Source organism: Pocillopora verrucosa, chromosome 5 (genome assembly GCF_036669915.1).
Source record: "Pocillopora verrucosa isolate sample1 chromosome 5, ASM3666991v2, whole genome shotgun sequence".
Taxonomy (NCBI): Eukaryota; Metazoa; Cnidaria; class Anthozoa; order Scleractinia; family Pocilloporidae; genus Pocillopora; species Pocillopora verrucosa.
Window position 1 is genome coordinate 18,732,407 of NC_089316.1, and position 18,256 is coordinate 18,750,662.

General features: G+C 41.4%; 1 non-coding gene and 1 pseudogene across 1 annotated transcript; one reads left to right on the forward strand and one right to left on the reverse strand.

Moving 5' to 3' along the window:
- Nucleotides 1-12,869: 12,869 nt before the first annotated feature.
- On the reverse strand, nt 12,870-13,044 carry LOC136281409 (U2 spliceosomal RNA; annotated as a pseudogene).
- Nucleotides 13,045-17,548: 4,504 nt separating this feature from the next.
- LOC136281477 (5S ribosomal RNA) lies at nt 17,549-17,667 on the forward strand. The gene has a single exon (XR_010717797.1). It is a non-coding gene; the product is annotated as a 5S ribosomal RNA (ribosomal RNA).
- Nucleotides 17,668-18,256: the final 589 nt, after the last annotated feature.

Sequence of the window (18,256 nt, forward strand, 5' to 3'; positions counted from 1 at the left end):
GTGGTGAAACAAGTGCGGCAAGTGGTGTTGTTGGTCTGGTGGACTTGACATTGCCTACAAGTGAAGGTAAGTGCTTAATTGATTGGCACATTAGTTATTAAGTTTATTAATGATTTATATTTTAATCCTTTATTTGCATCTTGTGTGGAAGCAGTTGACCCATCTGCCGTAGATAATTATCGTGTGATACACCTGAAACTGTGTTGTGTTGTTTTTTGAACAGATGGTGTCATTGCTTTAGATGATGTCAATGACAATGAACTCGACAGAAGCTATTTAGCTAGTAACCCAGTAAATGTTGACTCAGGTAATATGATGATGACTGATTAAAGAACATTTAAATGCTCATTTTTTTGCAGACCCCAACCCCAATCCTGATTTGGATTAATCCCTAGGGTGGCAATGGATATTTTCTGAAAACTGCATGTATATTATGCTAGAAATCCAGTTTATTACTGCAAGTAGTTTACATGGATGATTTCCGATTGTATCATAAATTACCATTTAAGAGGCAACTTAATTGTGCACCCTAGGCCAAGCCAAGTTTACACTTGAGGTGTGAATTAAATCGACCAAATTTATGTGAGAAATGAAAGAAATTAATTTTTACAAAAAGACAAAATTTTTACTCCATGATTTTTTTTCCCTTTCAACATAGCATGTCATTTAACTGGCATACATCAGTGGCAAAAAGGTACGTTTCTATAAAATGGATTATAAAACACATACACTTTGAAAAACAAATGTTGAATTAACTTCAACATAATTTTAATTACTTGATGTGTTAATTAAAATTCAAGAGATGAACAACTGTGTCTCATGTAAATGGAGAATAGAACATTATACTATGCTACAGTATGGTGTGATATAGACTGACAGATTGACTCACTCATTCAGTTCCATGGCATAAAGGAGTGCACAATAACTAATGTCTTGATATTCACTTAGTTTTATGCCACTTCATTTCAGCTGGGATTGTAAAAGAAGACAAAAGTTCTTTGGGAATTCTCAATCAGAATGCTCAAGGTATGTTGGAAATATTGTCAATAATTCAATGCACTTTAATGCACGGCTCTCCCTGGATGATGACAATAGAAAAATTTCCACTAGATACAAAATAATATCTTGCCAAAAGCAGCATTCTAGCTTAAAATGCATGACTGAGGCTTCCTTATATCTTATGTTGCTATCTGTTTCATATTTTCAGCTAAACATATTTTGAAAAAGCTTTTATTAATCCCCAGTTTACATTTCACTGTAGACTATAAGCACTGGTAGATTAACTGTTTAAGTACAGACAAAACAGGAATTCAAATCCAAAACTAAAATTTTTTTGCCCTTCATTAGGTAAAAGGAAAAACAAAACAAAAACAAAACAAAACAAAACAAAACCAATATAAACGGTGATTATCTTTTAATGAGTAACATGTGCAATTGCATTTTACTATTAGTGAAAAGAAAAAAGGAGAAATAGATACCTTTACTTTCATTCACACACTCTTGGCATTAGTTGGCCATAAGCAAACTACAACAAAAGTTTAAAAAAAGAAAAGCTGGGGGGAAGATTCTGGCACAAACATCCTTAATGGATGACAGTTCAAGTGAATACCATTACTGTTTGTAAACCACACTCATAATAATTTTGTAGTGCCATTGAATGATATGGACAGAACAAAGGAAGTGCTTTCCTGTGAACATGTGCTCATGGAGGCAGCATCAACCCACGAGGACATTCTTCTGCCAATCTTTTTGACCTTGACATATGAGGAGGTTTGTGTTAACTCTTTAACTCTCAGACCAAATTTGTAATTCTCCTTACTGTCAACCATACAATCCTTGTCATGTTATTTCAGGGAATTTAGTATTGGATCAACTAATTATTCCCAAATTGATATTTTTCTTTATTCTCATCACTTATCTGGTTGATGCTGTGTTGATATTGTAAGGATAAATTCTGTCTAGGTCACTCATGGGAGTTAAAGGGTGTCATGGCAGTCAATTTAGTTCCTGTTATATGTTTGCCCATATAGCTTGCAATTTTTAGGTAAAATGTTTATAGTAAATACAGTTAGCATACCCATGTGTCAATGTGTTAAATTACTGACAAGTAACATGTATTGACAATCACATTTGAAAAAAAAAATTAGCCTGTAAACTTTTGTGAATTTAAATTGGTCATTATGTTGGAACAGTCCGTTTTGGAAAAATATACTTAAGTTACTGTTTTCCTTAATATGATCAACTTTAATTTCTCTATCTGACATATAATCCTATTCTATGCATTATTAAAATGCACTGTGTCGTGCCATTATACAAAAGAAATGACAAGTCAATGTAAAATTTGTGCATCTAGATGTGTCACCAGGCCAGGTCCGACAGGAGGAGCATGGTCATAGTGATCCTCAAAGGTGACAACATACCTGATGTGATAAGGTGACTATCAATGATTCTTAAGGTTATTTTTATTACTAAAAGCACGCTGCACTCTACTAAAACAGCCTTTTTGCTTACACCGAGTCACCATGACAAATATCTACATCAATATTCTAGTTAATATTCTGTAGATCACGCTCAACAGATATGTTTTCCTCATTAAGATACACATGGCATGAACAGTGGCTTAAAATTTCATGTGGATATTGCTTAAAATCACATGGGTGACATCAGTGGTGGTCATGGCGACCTAGTGCAATGTATGCCCACAAGAGGACCAGTCAAGTAAGTCTGCACCAAGTATTGCTGCTTAGGGAGAGCCTTGTCCCAAGAACCAGTCAGTCTGCCCCAAGTGTCGCGGCTCACAAAGAACCTTGGGGATCACTCAAGGTTTCTGGTAAACCAGACCAAAAACTCTCGATCTAAAACGACCTCGATACCTCGTTTTGCCACTCTGCGACAAACGAGGCTCGATTACGCAATCGAGCCTCGATTTTCCAATCGAGCCTCCATTTTTAAATCGAGCCTCCATTTTCCAATCGAGCCTCGTTTCTTTAATCGAGGCTCGTATCGAGAAAAAAAAAAGAAAAAAGGACAGAGGAGAGGTAAGTAGGGAGAAAAAATAGAGAGAAAGGAAGGAAGGAAGGAATGCACCAGGCGGCATACGTAATTTACTTATTCGAGAGGGCCCAGGGTCCCGGAAGGGTTGTATCGGTATGGGTAGAATCCACTGAGCAAATGATTGCAGGCGCATTGATTGCTCAGCGATTGGACAAAACAGAAGGTAGGAAAGCTGCATTAGGCGCTTCTGTGATTTCATGCCAAAAGAAACCGCCAACAAGTTGTGAATGGGAGATGAATAGATGGAATGCGAGAAAGCACAGAGGATAATTTTTCGTTTCTTGGTTTCCAAAAGTTTTACCCGCCGAAAATGGAGTGTACATCGCAGGTACAAAGCGGTTAAGCTTATATTATTTACTGTATTCAATTGTTTTAGGTACTTGTACTAGGCTTAACATCGGTCAATGCAGAGCAAAGGAAAATGTAGTACGACCCATAGAAGCGGAGAGGATGAGAGTCTTAAATTCAGTCTGATAAACAGTTAAGGAACTAAAGTGCTCCTTTAATTACATGGTATGTGTGGTTAATCTTCAGTGAGCTTAACACCCATAAGTCTCAAGTTGAACAGTTTCTTTAAAATTAGAATTTTCCTAAAGAAAAAAACCCAACAACAACAAGAAAATGTTCAAGAGAGAGAACAAAGTCCTTCACACGGGGAGCGTATATCATTACATACGAGAAACAGTAATAGTTGACACAAGTAAACCAGGCCATACTGCATGTGCAACATTAACTTTTAATTTCAAATGATAACTAGTACTGCATAACACTAACGTATACCTCAGTTACTGAATTTTTTGGGTTCCGTGCTTATTGGTCATCATCAAAAATATAAACAAGTGTTAACTTGTTGCCATAAGTGTATCCACACATATATATATATATATATATATATATATATATATATATATATTATGAGAGGAAAAAAGGACGTAACTACATTTCCCGACAAGCCTGTTTCGTGAATCGCTTCACTCTTCAGGGGTTTAATGTTTAATGTTTAATGTTTTAATGTTTAATGTTTTTAATGTTTAATGTTTTAATGTTTAATTAAACCCCTGAAGAGTGAAGCGATTCACGAGACAGGCTTGTCGGGAAATGTAGTTACGTCCTTTTTTCCTCTCATAATATTTATTCTGCTCTGCTTCAACGTATTGAGCACTGTTCCACGCGAAAATCGACTTGCAGACTTCCTATATATATATATATATATATATATATATATATATATATTGTAATGAACTTCTAACTTTGCTTTCTTTTCAGTGCATGGCAAGAATTAGTCAAAGGGTCTCTGCTCTATTAAATCACTGCGCTCTCACCCAAGGACCCTTATTCCACACCTTTCAGTAAAGTAAACATGGGCATAAATTTTTGCTCCCTTTTGGAAGTCTTCAATATTGCATGTGCAACATTAACTTTTATTTCCAAATCATAACAAGTTCCCCATAACACTAATAACATGTACATCAGTGACCTTTTTTTGGTTTCTGTGCTTCTTGTTCATCATCAAAATATATAAAAGTTTTAAGTTGTTGCCATAAAATGTGTATATTTACTGTATAATATACTTCTAAATGTTCTTATTGTTCAGTGCAAAGCAACAATTAAGACAAAGGGTCCCTGCTCTATTGAATCACGGAGCTATCACTCAAGGAAGCTAATTCCACCTTTTCAACAAAGTAGGCATGACTGTAAGTAAGGTATTGAGTTTGATGTAAGCTTAAATTTTGATATTCTTGTGAAAGTCTTCCAAATTTTCCTATTCCAATATATGGTCTCTTTTGTGTCCATGTAAAAGAAAGTTATCTTTGAATTATTATTTACTTCAAAAGGTTTTATTTTCTTTGTATATTTTCATAATATGCTCTGGTCATCAATGTATTCAAATTAAAAAAAAATTGTAAACATTAGAATAAGTTTGAATTTGTAAGTATGGCTGTAAAAATTTACTATGGTTATTCTTGAGCAGAATGCTACAGACAAAATGAAACTTCCTTTTTTTGGACCAAAGATAGAGTCACAAATCGTATCTGATTGTAAAATTGTTTTGATTGAGAGGTTAAATCTAACACATTGATTGAACAAATAGAACACCCTGGGATAAAACTCTTACAATGAGGGCACTTCTTATGTTACACATAACCATACGTGCCATTTAAAAGAAATGTATAACTGTATTCATTACTTGTTTTAGGCTTTATTACACCCATTTTGAAATCACTGGTGGTGCCTGTAATCTGATTGGCTCTAATTGATGTGATTTATTCACGAATTGCACCATTTTTTGCCTTAAATCGCACCTTTTTCCCAGGCAATGGGGAGGCTACACTAAAAACGAAACGACCAATCAGATTTCAAGGCTTGTTTAAAGTAACTGATCAAATTGCAGGAAAATGAAAGACAGAGTACGATGTGGCAAATTTTGCATCTTTTGTTTCCAAAACTCTTACTTTTCCTCCCCAAAAAGTGGATGAATTTAATTTCAGACCCGCTCAGTACTGCATCAATAAAATGTTTGAACTGACCAAGTCCTGTATTTGGGCGATTTCAAAAATGGATGCAATAGAGTGGTGAGTGAACCTCGTGTCGTGCAATTTTGGTCTGAAATCATACTAGTGATTTCAAATCGAACTTGCGCTTCGCACTCATTCGATTTTGAAATCACGCGTATGATTTCAGCCCAAATTGCACTCTGCTCAGTTCAATCACCATTATTTATTACACCCATTTTGAAGTCACTGTTAGTCCCTGTAATCTGATTGGCTCTAATTGGTGCGATTTATTCTTAAATCACACCATTTTTTGCTTTAAATCACATCTTTTTCCCAGCCAGTGAGGAGGCTTCACTAAAAACAAAACAACCAATCAGATTTCTAGGTCTACTGAAAACAACCAATCAAATTGCAGGAAAATGAGAGACAATGAGTATCATGAGGCAAATTTTGCAACTTTTGTTTCCAAAACTCTTACCTTTTCCCCCCAAAAATGGATGAATTTTATTTCAAACCAGCTCAGTACTGCATTGAACTGACCAAGTCCTGTACTTGGGCGATTTCAAAATGGATGAAATCACGCGTATGATTTCAGCCCAAATTGCACTCCACTCAGTTCAATTACCATTATTAATATCTGTTAATGCAGAGTAAAGGAAAATGTAATATGATCCATACAAGTAAAGGGGATAAGAGACAGATTAAGTGTGATAAACAGTTAAAGAACTAAAGTGCTCCTTTGACTACATGGTATTTGTGGCTAATTTTCAGGAAGCTTAACACCCCTAAGTCTCAATGTGAACAGTTTCCTCAAAGTGAGATTTTTTCCTCAAAAAAATAAAAACAAAACAACAACAACAACAAAACCTCCAAGAGAGAGGACGAAGTCCTTCAAACGAGGAGCGTATATCACAACATACAAGAAATAGTAATAGCTGACACAAGTAAACCAGGCCATACTGCATGTGCAACACTAACCCTATAACTCCCATGAGTGACCAAGACAGAATTTCTCCTTACGATAGTAACAAGATAAGTGATGAGAATAAAGAAAAAGATCAATTGGGGGATAATTAGTAGATCCAATACTAAATTCTCTGAACTAACATTACAAGAATTGTATGGTTGACAGTGAATAGAATAACAAATTTGATCTGGAGTTAAAGGGTTTACTTTTAATTTCAAATCATAACTATTACTGCATAAAAGTAACAACTTGTACATCAGTTTCTGAAAAATTGAAAAATCCAAAGGTAAACAAAAACAAAAGTGCGGCTGACCAGGGTCCCTTTAAAATCCTTTTTTTAACAACTGTCCTTCTTTTCCTTTTTTCTTTTTGCTGTTGTTCTTCTGTCCTTCTTTTTCCTTTTCCTTTCAAGTTTACTACCGGTATGTTCCTTCTCCTCTTCTTCTCTATGTTCCCTCTTTCTCTCTTCTTCTTCATCTTCTTCCTTCTCCTCTTCTTCAGTGTTCACTTGTCTTTTGGCCACCAGTACTTCCTGTCCTTCCTCTGGAACAAAAATATAATTTTAGAGGTTGTAGTTGACAAATAATTGTCTTTTTCTTGCTGTTGATTTAAATTATATATTACCCTATTTGTAGGATTCCTAGATAGGACAGAAGTGCTTTATACATTGCCAGTTTAAGTAAGGGCCTAAGCAAAAAGGACCTGTAGGAAACGCCCATAATCCATGGTCCTCGGGGCAATAACACTCCGTAACGCATGTTTTCTAATAGAGTATGATCATTTTGCGTGACTTGCTGATTAATTGCTTTTGGCGTAATTAATTTGTGATGAAAGACTGCCATTAGCTCATAACACAAGGAGCTGTAATGATATATTATTATGACATAATCCCATAAAATGCAGTAGAATGCCAGTGGATCAACTACTGTCAGGGCTGGCCATTTTTACCAACATTACAATCAGGATCCTTACTAGTAGGTTAAATAATGAGTATTATACTCTTAGCTATATGCTTCTTACCTCCTTGCGCAAGAACAATTCCAGGTACTGGGAGCAATTCCTGAAATGAGATAAAAAGAAAAGGGAAGTATGCCACCCACAGGAGTCACGTCTAACTAACTTTTAACAACTAACAACTTAGCCATAGCTCACAATAAAGATCACCAACAGTTAAACCAAGACATGACTGGCTCCAGCCCTTATTCCCCTTAATAGCATGATCATTATTATGAAGAGATAGTTTTGTAAATTTAAATATAAAAAAGATAGATACTAATGAAACTTACATGAACTTATCTAATTCCATGACCTCATGTTTCAATGGTAAATCAAAGTGAGACATTCAATACCATTTCTTAAACACTCAGTAAAAGATGTTACTAAGCTAATTACATAAAAACATGATCTCTATTTCATTATGTCTCTAATTAACTTATGTTGATAAGTTGTTTATATAGTGTCATGACCTTTATTTAAAACTATGTGGTAATATATACTGTCAGTTGCTCAACCCTGCTGTTGTAAGTATTATTTCATTAGGTGTTAATGTTAGTGTTATGCAGGAGGAAGCCATGACAGTTCTTTTTATTCACGAAAGTTTTTTTGTTTATATGCTATTTGACATGTCTTTTATAAGTACTTCAGCCTAAATGTGTTCAGTTAACATAAGTACTGTCACAAGAGGACCAGTCAAGTAAGTCTGCACCAAGTGTCGCGGCTCACGAAGAACCTCGTCCCAAGGAACCCGTCAGTCTGCCCCAAGTGTCGCGGCTCACGAAGAACCTCGTCCCAAGGGACCCGTCAGTCTGCTCCAAGTGTCGCGGCTCACGAAGAACCTCGTCCCAAGGAACCAGTCAGTCTGCCCCATTTTTATTTCCGGTGTCTCGATCTTCATCTGTTGTGACAAGAATTAGTCTTAGTATGCAATATTATATAATTTTATATAATTAATTAGTTAATGGCGAACTGTCATCCGACTGGATGACAGTTCGCCATCATTAATTTTTATGGTAATGTATTTCCCATCCTACTTCGATTTGATAAGATGAGCTAGTTGTTGGGAAAAAATCTGTGAACCAAACACTTTTGAACTTTATATTTTTTATTTCTTTTTAAACTTATGCTATTTGAACATGCCAGAAACGGAGGTAAAATTGGGCCGGAAGACCGTCAAGACCTGGGGACTTGTTCTTGGCCATGTTCTTGAATGCATGGAGACACTCGTCGGGAGTGAGGGGACCTTCACACACACGAGCCTGGTCGCAGGGAAGAGGGCACGGGAAATTGGAAAGAAGAGAAGCCTGGACGACAGAATCCGTGGGGACAGAAGAGAAGAGATCAGAGTAAATAGTGTTAAGGGTGCGACACAGGCCTTCAGGGGACGAGACTATAGAACCTCCACTCTCTCTCAATGCAGGAATCCATCTATCAGCAGCACGCTTCTTCTCCAACCGGAGAAAGTACGAAGACGAGGATTCTCCTTCCTCCACCCATCGGATGCGGGAATGAACCTGAGCCCCCTTAGCCGCCTCACGATCAAGGGACGCAAGGGACTCGAGCGCAGAACGATACGGGCCGACACAAGACACAGAACCCGCGTCTACTTTCGTCTTTAAGTGCACTACCAGGTCTGCAAGCAGGGACCTATTACGAGCCCCCATTGCAGACCTAATTTTGCAATACCTGATGGTGAGCCCCTTGAGGTGGCTCTTTCCAACATCCCACCATTTAGCCAGTGTGGAAAAGTTGTCCATGGAACCGTGCCAGGCCTGCCAAAAATCAGAGATCAGACGAAAATACTCAGCTTCTTTCAAGACGGCAGTATTGAGTTTCCACAGGCCTGGACCGGAGGGAATGGAGTCAGGAACCGTGACGGAGACCTAGACCCCGCAGTGATCCGAAAAAGGACAGGGCACCACGGAGCAGGCCGAGACGAACGAGACCCACTGGGAAGGAATACCGACGAGGTCGATGCGCGAGGCGAGAGCGCCATTCCATTTGAACCACATGAACCCTGGAGTAGACGGGTGCAAGTATCTGAAAATATCCACCACAGAACACGCATCGAAAAGGCCATGAAGGGCCGAAGTACTTTCACGTGACGTGTCCGACGGATCGGAGCCTCACCTATCTAGAGCCCTGTCAAAGACCGTACTGAAATCTCCACACAGCAGGGAGGGAACAGAAAAGTCAATTTTGACTTGAAGGTCGTGCAAAAAGGAGTCCCGGGTGGGATTACCATTGGGAACATACAGACAACACACGCAAAACAACTGGTCCCGGAAAGAAAACTGACATTGGAGGTAACGCCCCTCCGCATCACACCAGGAATCTGAAACCGACAAACAATCGCGAAAAAGAACACACAACACAGGGGAACACACAACACCGAAGCCCAAAGACTGAAACCACGACAAGCACTCCTGCACCGATGAACAATGGACCTCTTGGAGGCAGATGATGTCGGGCCTCACGGGAAGGGAACAGACCCACTGCAAGAGTCCCGCCCTCTTAGAGGCATGATGCCATTACAATTTAAGGATAAAACCGACAAGGCCATGAAAAAATGAAAAAAAGGGGCCATTATTCAGTCTTCTTCTTTTGCACGCCAGCCCTAGGAACTGCCTTTGATCTCTTAACGATAGAGGCAACAGCCACGGCGGCTGAAGGAATTATGGAACGGTTCAAGCGCTTACAACCTGCTGCCAGTAGTTGGTCCACGGAATTGGGTGGCTCGGACGGGGAAGAGAAGCTCGAAATGCTCGGGGAGCCACTGCATTCCATGCTCCCCGAAGCCTGACTATCATTACTTTCATTTTCTTTATCTACATTAATTTCATTTATCTTAACTACTTTTTCATTAACTACGTTTTCTTTAACCACATTAGTTTCGTTTACAATATCCATACTATTACTACTTTCATTTTTACTTTCACCATTAATTACTGATACATTATCTACTGATTCATTATCACTATCCATACCCTCCACAGCAGCCATGAGGGAAACGCCCTATGTGCTGGGGGTCACCTCGACCACGGGCACACTGGGAGGCCCAGACGAAACATGACTATCCTCAGCATCCATACTACTGACGGCAGAACATTCCACGTTCTCGAGCATGACAGAGCCTTGACTAACAAGGTGCTCCTTGTCTGCGAGCTCCTTAAAGCTATCATTTACATTATTTATTGACGTTTGTATTATAACTTTTTCCTACATTTTGGGACTCCCACAGTAGAAGTGGGGGCAGCACGCTTCAGCAACTCCGCAGCAAGAACTGCAGCAGTAGGGACCACAGAACGAGACTTAGTTACGCTATCATTTACAATATTAATTACACTATTATCTACATTGGTACTGGCATTATTACTAACCGGAGCCTTCTTAACCCACAAAGCCTTGGCGGGAAGCCTCCAAGATTGCGGACCAGAGAGGTCCTCAAATTCCACACACAAAACGTTATCATGCATCGTAGGACCAATCTTGTCAACAAGAGAGCCCCTAAAACCAATCCAAAAGGAAGGGTCCTCCATTACCTTAAGAATAAACTGCGCAAACTCCACCTCAGACGCTTCACCACTCGTATCCACTTTAGTGATACGAAGAAGATTTGGATGCACCCTGAGACGCGCCCCATTCACCAAAACTATCAAAACCTCCAAAAAACTGGAAGGGAAAACCTCACTCACCCTCATATCCCTGTAAGACAGAACAAAGGCCTCATCCTTAGAACAGCGACATAACTCATCCAGATACCACTCCGAAACCTTCCTACGATCATCCAAGGTAGTGGAAACACTTGCAGCAACACACGAGGGGGAAGGAGTCCCCCAACCCCAACCGGAGGACCTCACAGGAGAACCAGAGGAGCCAACAGAAACCGTGGGGGCCTGCATCTCCTTAGTCACAACAGGAACCAAGGGGGCAGGCCCCACTACAACAGGGGCACTAACTGAACTAGGGACAGGAACCTCCACAGGGGTACTAACAGGAACTTCATCTTCCACATCCGAATCCTCATCCGCAACCTCATTTTCCACAACCACATCTTCAAACACACCCTCAACCACATCCACAACCACTCCATCCACACCCTTATCCAAATCGGCAGAACTATCAGATATAACAGGCACAACAGCCCCAGAGGGGTCAGGGACCACCTCAGGGACAGCCGCCTCCATTGGTACAGCAGACTGACCCCACGGCCGGACGCACGCATGCGCCTTGTGGTCTGGGGAGCCACACCTCCTACACTTTCCATTAAACTGACAATCCGCCGCCTTATGACCACTAGCTTTACCAATCTGACAGAACGGAGGGATACCTTTATACCAAACCCGCACAGGGTAGTCGTCAATACGGAACTCCGCAGGAACTGGATCCGACAATACCATCGTGAGAATACGTGACCCAGTGAGAAGGCCCGGAATTCCCGAAAAACTCTGATGTTTAATACTAATAACATCACCGCATTTACCCAGCTCATCACGAATCAGAGCATCATCACCCTCGGCAGGAAAATAATGCACGTAAACCAAAGAATGCGGCATATCTGAAGAGGTCACGCTAAGATCATGCCCATCCAACGTTAACGAGCCAACACGCACAAATTCCTATTTGTCCGAGGCATTCTTGAAGGTAACTCGTATCAAACCCCTGGGGCAAAACTGAATGGCAGAAAGCCCTTCAAAATCAATGCACTCCCTAAGGAGCGTAACCACACGAGCCTTATCATAACTTGCTACCATCTCCGACGCATGAATTACACACGTCTTAACTCCAAAACCATGGCAAAAGAACAACAAAAACCCAAAAATGGATGGGTGACCAAAAACCGGCAAAAACCTGTGAGCTGACAAAACGCCAAACTCAACACGCCAAAAAAGCCAAGAAGAAAAGCCAATCCAATCTAAGATTGGAAAACAACCAAAGACTGGCTTTCCCCAGGTTACGGCGAGAAGCCGAACATAAGTCCCTGGGAGGGTCACCAGAAAAGCAGCCAAAAAACCAGGACGCAATTATACTCACAATAATTCTGCTTCTTTATCCAACACGCTTGTGAACCCGCAAATCCACGTACGATACTAACACGAAGGTTTAACCCGCGTCAGGTAAGTATGCTTTTTCAGCGTCTGCCCTCGGTGAAAAAATCCACTTACCCCTAGGTCCTTGTGGTAGTGCTTTGCGCGCTTCAGAAAACGTAGGCCAGCGGCCGTTCCTGCCATTGTCTGTGGTCTGAATTATCATCCCTCTTTCACCTCTTCCCCCTCTAAGGGCGGGCGGGGCTCCTGTAATCATAAAAGAATGCTATACCGTGGACTTTGTCCTGGATTGAATGTGTCTTCCCCAGAGGGAAGTGGGCCGCACTCGGAGGTAGTGCTATACCGAGGCAACCCGTGGCTGGGACAAGGCAAGCCTCTTTTCCACAGCCCAGTTCCAAAAATCAGTTTAATATATGAGCTGCTCAATGAGCAGCGTATCAGATATTAAGCTGATAAGAACAGATTTTTAAGTTTTGAAATGGATTTATTTAGAATAAATCTGTATACAGAGTAAAAAGTGCGAAACGCACGTGGGCTTGGCCCTTACTAATTAATTCTAAATCGAAAGAAGTTTGAAAGTCCAACAAAACTAATTAATCGCTAATGAAGTCCAAGAAAGGTCCGTGCAAAGTCCGTATTTACATTTAACACTAAACATTACAAGTTATTGATATTCCTTAAACTAATATACCTTAACTTAATGTACCTAAACAAATCTTAAGCTAACAGTTAACTAATGAACCTAAATAGTAACTAATATTACAATGCTCAATAACTAAGTCGATTAACGGAACTATTTACAGAAATATTTACACCAATAGTTTGTAGGAATCGCCATCTAAACGGCAAAGACCCAGAGCTTCCCAAGCATCCTTAAAATCCGAGAGCGGAAGCCTAAAAAAATCACAAGCCACTCTGTTCTTGACATCACTGAGGATATAACGAATCATACCCTCAGGAGTGTCATTTCCGTTATGAAAGGTAGCTTTATTGCGAAACTTCCAGACACCGAACAGGATCGTTTTGATTAAGAAACGGGCTAGCTGGGCTTTTTTAGGGCTAACGGGAGCCCAACGGAAAAAGAAGACACGAGTACACGACGGCAAGAACGGAAACCCGCGAAGGGAAGAGAGGACAGGAGAGAAAAACGACCACACACGTTTCGCACGAACGCAGTTAAGGAAACAATGATCGATTTTCTCTTTACGAGAGCAAGACGCGCATTTGTCAGAATCGATATACCCCCAATTTCTTAGAGAGTCACGCACCTTAACGGCGCGGAGGACAATTAACCAAAGTATATCGTTCTTATAGTTTTCGGAAAACCCATCCCTCACAGAAACCCAGAAACGGTCGAGATCATTAGATTATAATCGACGTTCAGAAGAGAAATCGGTCGCCAGTTTTTCAAGTTTTTACGGTCACCTTTTTTAAAGATGACGCGCGTATTACTTGTCTTCATAGACTCGCACATCTCCCCAGCACGATAACAAGCATTAAGGACACAGCACAAGTACGGACCTAGCCGATCCCAGAATTTGACATAAAATTCAACAGAAAGGCCGTCGGGGCCAGGTGCCTTATTGCTGTTCATTCTCTTTAAAGCAAAGGTCATTTCGTCAAGCGTCATCTAGCCTTCGCAAGACGACGCTGGATCGGAAGAAAGTTGACGCGGCAAAGAAGACAAAAGGTCGTCCTGCAAAGCCGCGTCAACTGGCTCTTCGGAAAAGAGGCGCGAGTAAAAATCGACGTGCGCTTTTTCGATCTCTTCCTAAGAAGAGACTTCAGTGCCATTTAAATCGTAAACTGAAGAGATGTGAGATCTCTGAGCTTTGAGTCTTTGCATATTAAAAAAGTAACGGCTGGGCCGTTCGCCTTCTTCCAGCCATTGCGCGCGGCTTCGGATCATGATCCCCTCGATTTCTTTGACGCGAAGGGCTTTCAACTGGCTTTCCGTGTCGGAAATCAAAGCGGAGGCGGTGTCGTCTCCATCAACTAAACGTTGACGAAGACGAATTAACTTATTCGTTAAAGATACTTGCTTTTTACGCAAACGCCTCCGTTTATTACGCGAAAAGGCGATCGATTCCTCTTTGATGGACAGTTTCAAAAACTCCCACCAATCCTGAAGACTCGCGAAAGAGGGTAAAAAACGTAGATGAGAATCAATCAATTTTTCAATAGAAGTACAGAAAACCTTATCTTTCAATAGGGAATTATTAAAATTCCACACACCTGGGCCGCGTTTGGCCCCAGTGGGAATATCGAAAACAAGAGAAACAAAATCATGATCGGAAATTGGACAAGGTGAGATGTTGCATTCCACGCCGGGTGACAACAACTCCCTTGAGACTAAAAACTTGTCTAATCTACTCCCAATGGAGCGGGACGAATTGAACCACGTAAATTCCCTTGAGCCGGGATGCAAATTACACCAAACATCAACAAGGGCAAAATCATTTTTCAACGACTCGTATTCTTTGTGAATAGAAATGTTTCCACCAAACTTATCGAGAGCATTATCGTAGCAATTAAAGTCCCCTCCGCTGATGATTGCAGCGGAAGGAATAAAAAAATTCGTGAAGAGAAGCAAAGAAAATCTTTCGCTCTGCAAGATTAGTGGAAGCGTAAATATTAACTAAATTAACATCTAAATCGTTGCTCCTGATCGAAATACTGACAATACGACAGTGTGAGTCTTTTTTCCAAGAGACAATTTCATCTGAACATTTCGACGAAATCAAAGTGACCACACCACCCTGTCTACCAGAGGCCGGAGACCAAAAACAGCGGCCCAGCCATCTGCGAGACAGGGATTTAATAGTGGATTCAGAACTGACTAAAGTTTCTTGAACAAAACAAACATCACAGTTGGAAGACTCGATCAAATCAAACAAAAGATTATGAGTAAGGGGGTTAGCAAAGCCCCTTGCATTAACAGTTAGAAGCTTGAAAAGAAAACTCTTGGAAAAAAAAGACTCACGCATGATAACTAAACTCACTTATTAGCAGGTTTTTTCTTCCCTTTCTTTGTACGATTCGGAGACGCGTCCGCCGATTTCCTCTTCAAATCGACGGTGACATTCATGTCGGAATCCAAGGGGTCGGGCGACGAAGGAGGATCGGGAACAGGTTGTGAAGGAGGAGAAGGCGTCGGTTTTGCAGTAACAGGTGAAGAGGAATGTCTGGAAGCGGTCGAGAGAGAGTCAGAAAGAAGAGCAGGAATTCGATGCCGCGGCGGATCGGGCACAGATTGAACTGAGTTTACGAGGCCATCGGAGTTAAGAATCGGAGAATCGGGCGAAGAAACCAAAGGCGAGTCGCTAGAGTCAGAGAGGACAGCATCGGGAAGAGAAGAACTTTCGTCAGCGGGCACATCAGCGGGGGGAGAAGTTTCAGAGAATAAAGGGGAGGCGGGAAGTAGATAGTCTTCGCCGCGACCATACGAGCAATCGCTCAAACCATCACCATCGTCAGATTCCACCGCGACATCGTCCTGCTCGTCGGTTGGAGAGACCGTCGAACAGAACCAAGAATACGTACATTTGATCCCCATATGGCCTTCCTCCTTACAGATACAGCACAACACAGGAGACGGACAATCACGGGCCTCGTGGCCGAGACCCTCACAATTAAAGCACACACGATTAGGACACACATTACTAAAATGACCAGGACAGTTACATTTACGACACGTTGGGACTTGAGCATTATGTTTAACAAAGATTTGAAATTTCCCAAACCGGAGGAAGCTGGGGATCGGCTTAGAGATCCTGACCCGATAGTGGCGGAGGCCGTTGTAAATATTCAGCGTCAAGGAATGTTTACCTCGGCGGTAATGTAAGACTTCACAATAGGGCGAGAGGCGTTTAATTATGGCAAGGTCAGAAAGCTCAAATGGAACGTCGTAAATGGTGAGAAAAAACAGCGGCTTGTCCACATCTTGAAGAGCAAAATTCTCGGTGTCTACTTGTAACGAATTAAGCCAGAGGGATTTCTCCTTTGCTGAGATAGATTTAAAGGTGACGGTGACCTCTCCGTTCATTTTCCGTTGCAAACATGCGATCTCCGTTGCGTCGATTTCGGCATTCTCAAGGGCTTCAAAGACCGACTTCGCCGTTGTGTTCTTGCTTGGCGTGAAGAACGCGGTTCTTGGTCGCTGGGGCATAATATTTTCAGAATACACAGCTCTCTGTTGTCGTGCGGGATACTCGTAAGATACAGTCCTCGCCGCTCGTGACGCGTACGATTCTCCGTTCACAATATGGTGATCTTGAACATTTTCCATCTCATCTGCACTCTTTTCGGGCATCTCATTAACGGCCATCACAGGCATCTCATTATCATCACATACATCCATCTCTCAGGAGGAAAAAACTATATCACTCACGAAACGAAAAAAGCTGACAAAAATCGCACTTAGCAAACAACAAAAACGCACTTACTTGTTGGCTGATCTAGCCAAAAGGCCGAGAAGCGATGCCGAAGCATGCCCTGGGTGAGGGGGGTGGTCGAGGGATCCTTCCCACGGTTTATGGTGGATAGTAGCAGGTCGCCCCCACAAGCCCTTGCGAGTCCCGCAGACGGTCCCAGAGGCTGACCCGTTTTGGTATCTCCTCACCGTAAGATTTTAAAGCCAGATACACACACCTACGGACCTAAAAGATTGTATGATAGGTTTTTAGGACACTTTATGTCTCTAGGGACCCCTCCCTCCCCTCCCTAGGGAATAGTGCTTCAAATCGATGCTCCTCAATGTGTTAACTGGGTTGAGGAAAATACATTAGGGTTAGGTAACGACTTCGGGGTTAGGGTAACCATTTCTTAGGGTTAGGGTAACAATTTCTTAGGGTTAGAGTATCAATTTCTTAGGGTTAGAGTAACGAAACTAGGGCTTTAGAATTTCAAATTCGCCTACACTCAAGGATGTGGCCGCTTTACAGCCTGAACCTGGCCGATAACAAGCACAATTTCGACCCCGTTTACTCGTCTACGACCATACCACAGGGAAAGCACCGGTTCTCGTCCGATCACCAAAATTAGGCCCTATCGGGCGGGGTTAGTACTTGGATGGGTGACCGCCTGGGAATAACCCGTGTTGTAGGCTTCATTTTTTGTCTTGCGAACATCTCTAAACGTTTTATCCCAATAAATAGCTCTCCATACACCACAATTTCACATAGAGAGCCGTAGGTGAGTGAGGAACAAAATCAAAGCAAAAAACGAGGGGGGGAAAACACCTTTTTGTCAAAAATCGGCCAGCTAATGGCGAAAACTCGACCGCGATCGACTTTACTTACAGAGCGCGCGCGAGCGAGCGAGCGAGTGCGCGCGAGCGAGTGAGCACGCGCGAGATGAACAGTTTATGATGTCAAATTCTACTTCTGTGATATCAAATCATTCGAAATAACGAACGAAAAAATGAATAGGAAAAAACGCACACTTCTGAGATGCAGTTTTAAGCCATCGTGACATGGCAAAACACTCGCACACTTCCAAGAGGAGGCGCGCGAAAAGCGGCACTGAAAGTCGACAATGGTTGGATTCCGACATCGACATCATGCAGGCACATTGAAACATTTTTTTGCAAATTTCTAAAATTAAAAAAAAAAAATCAGTACTAGCAAACATCATCCAAAGAATTCAAAATTTCTGACCAGAAAAACCTACAAAAAGTAAACAAACAAAAGCACTGG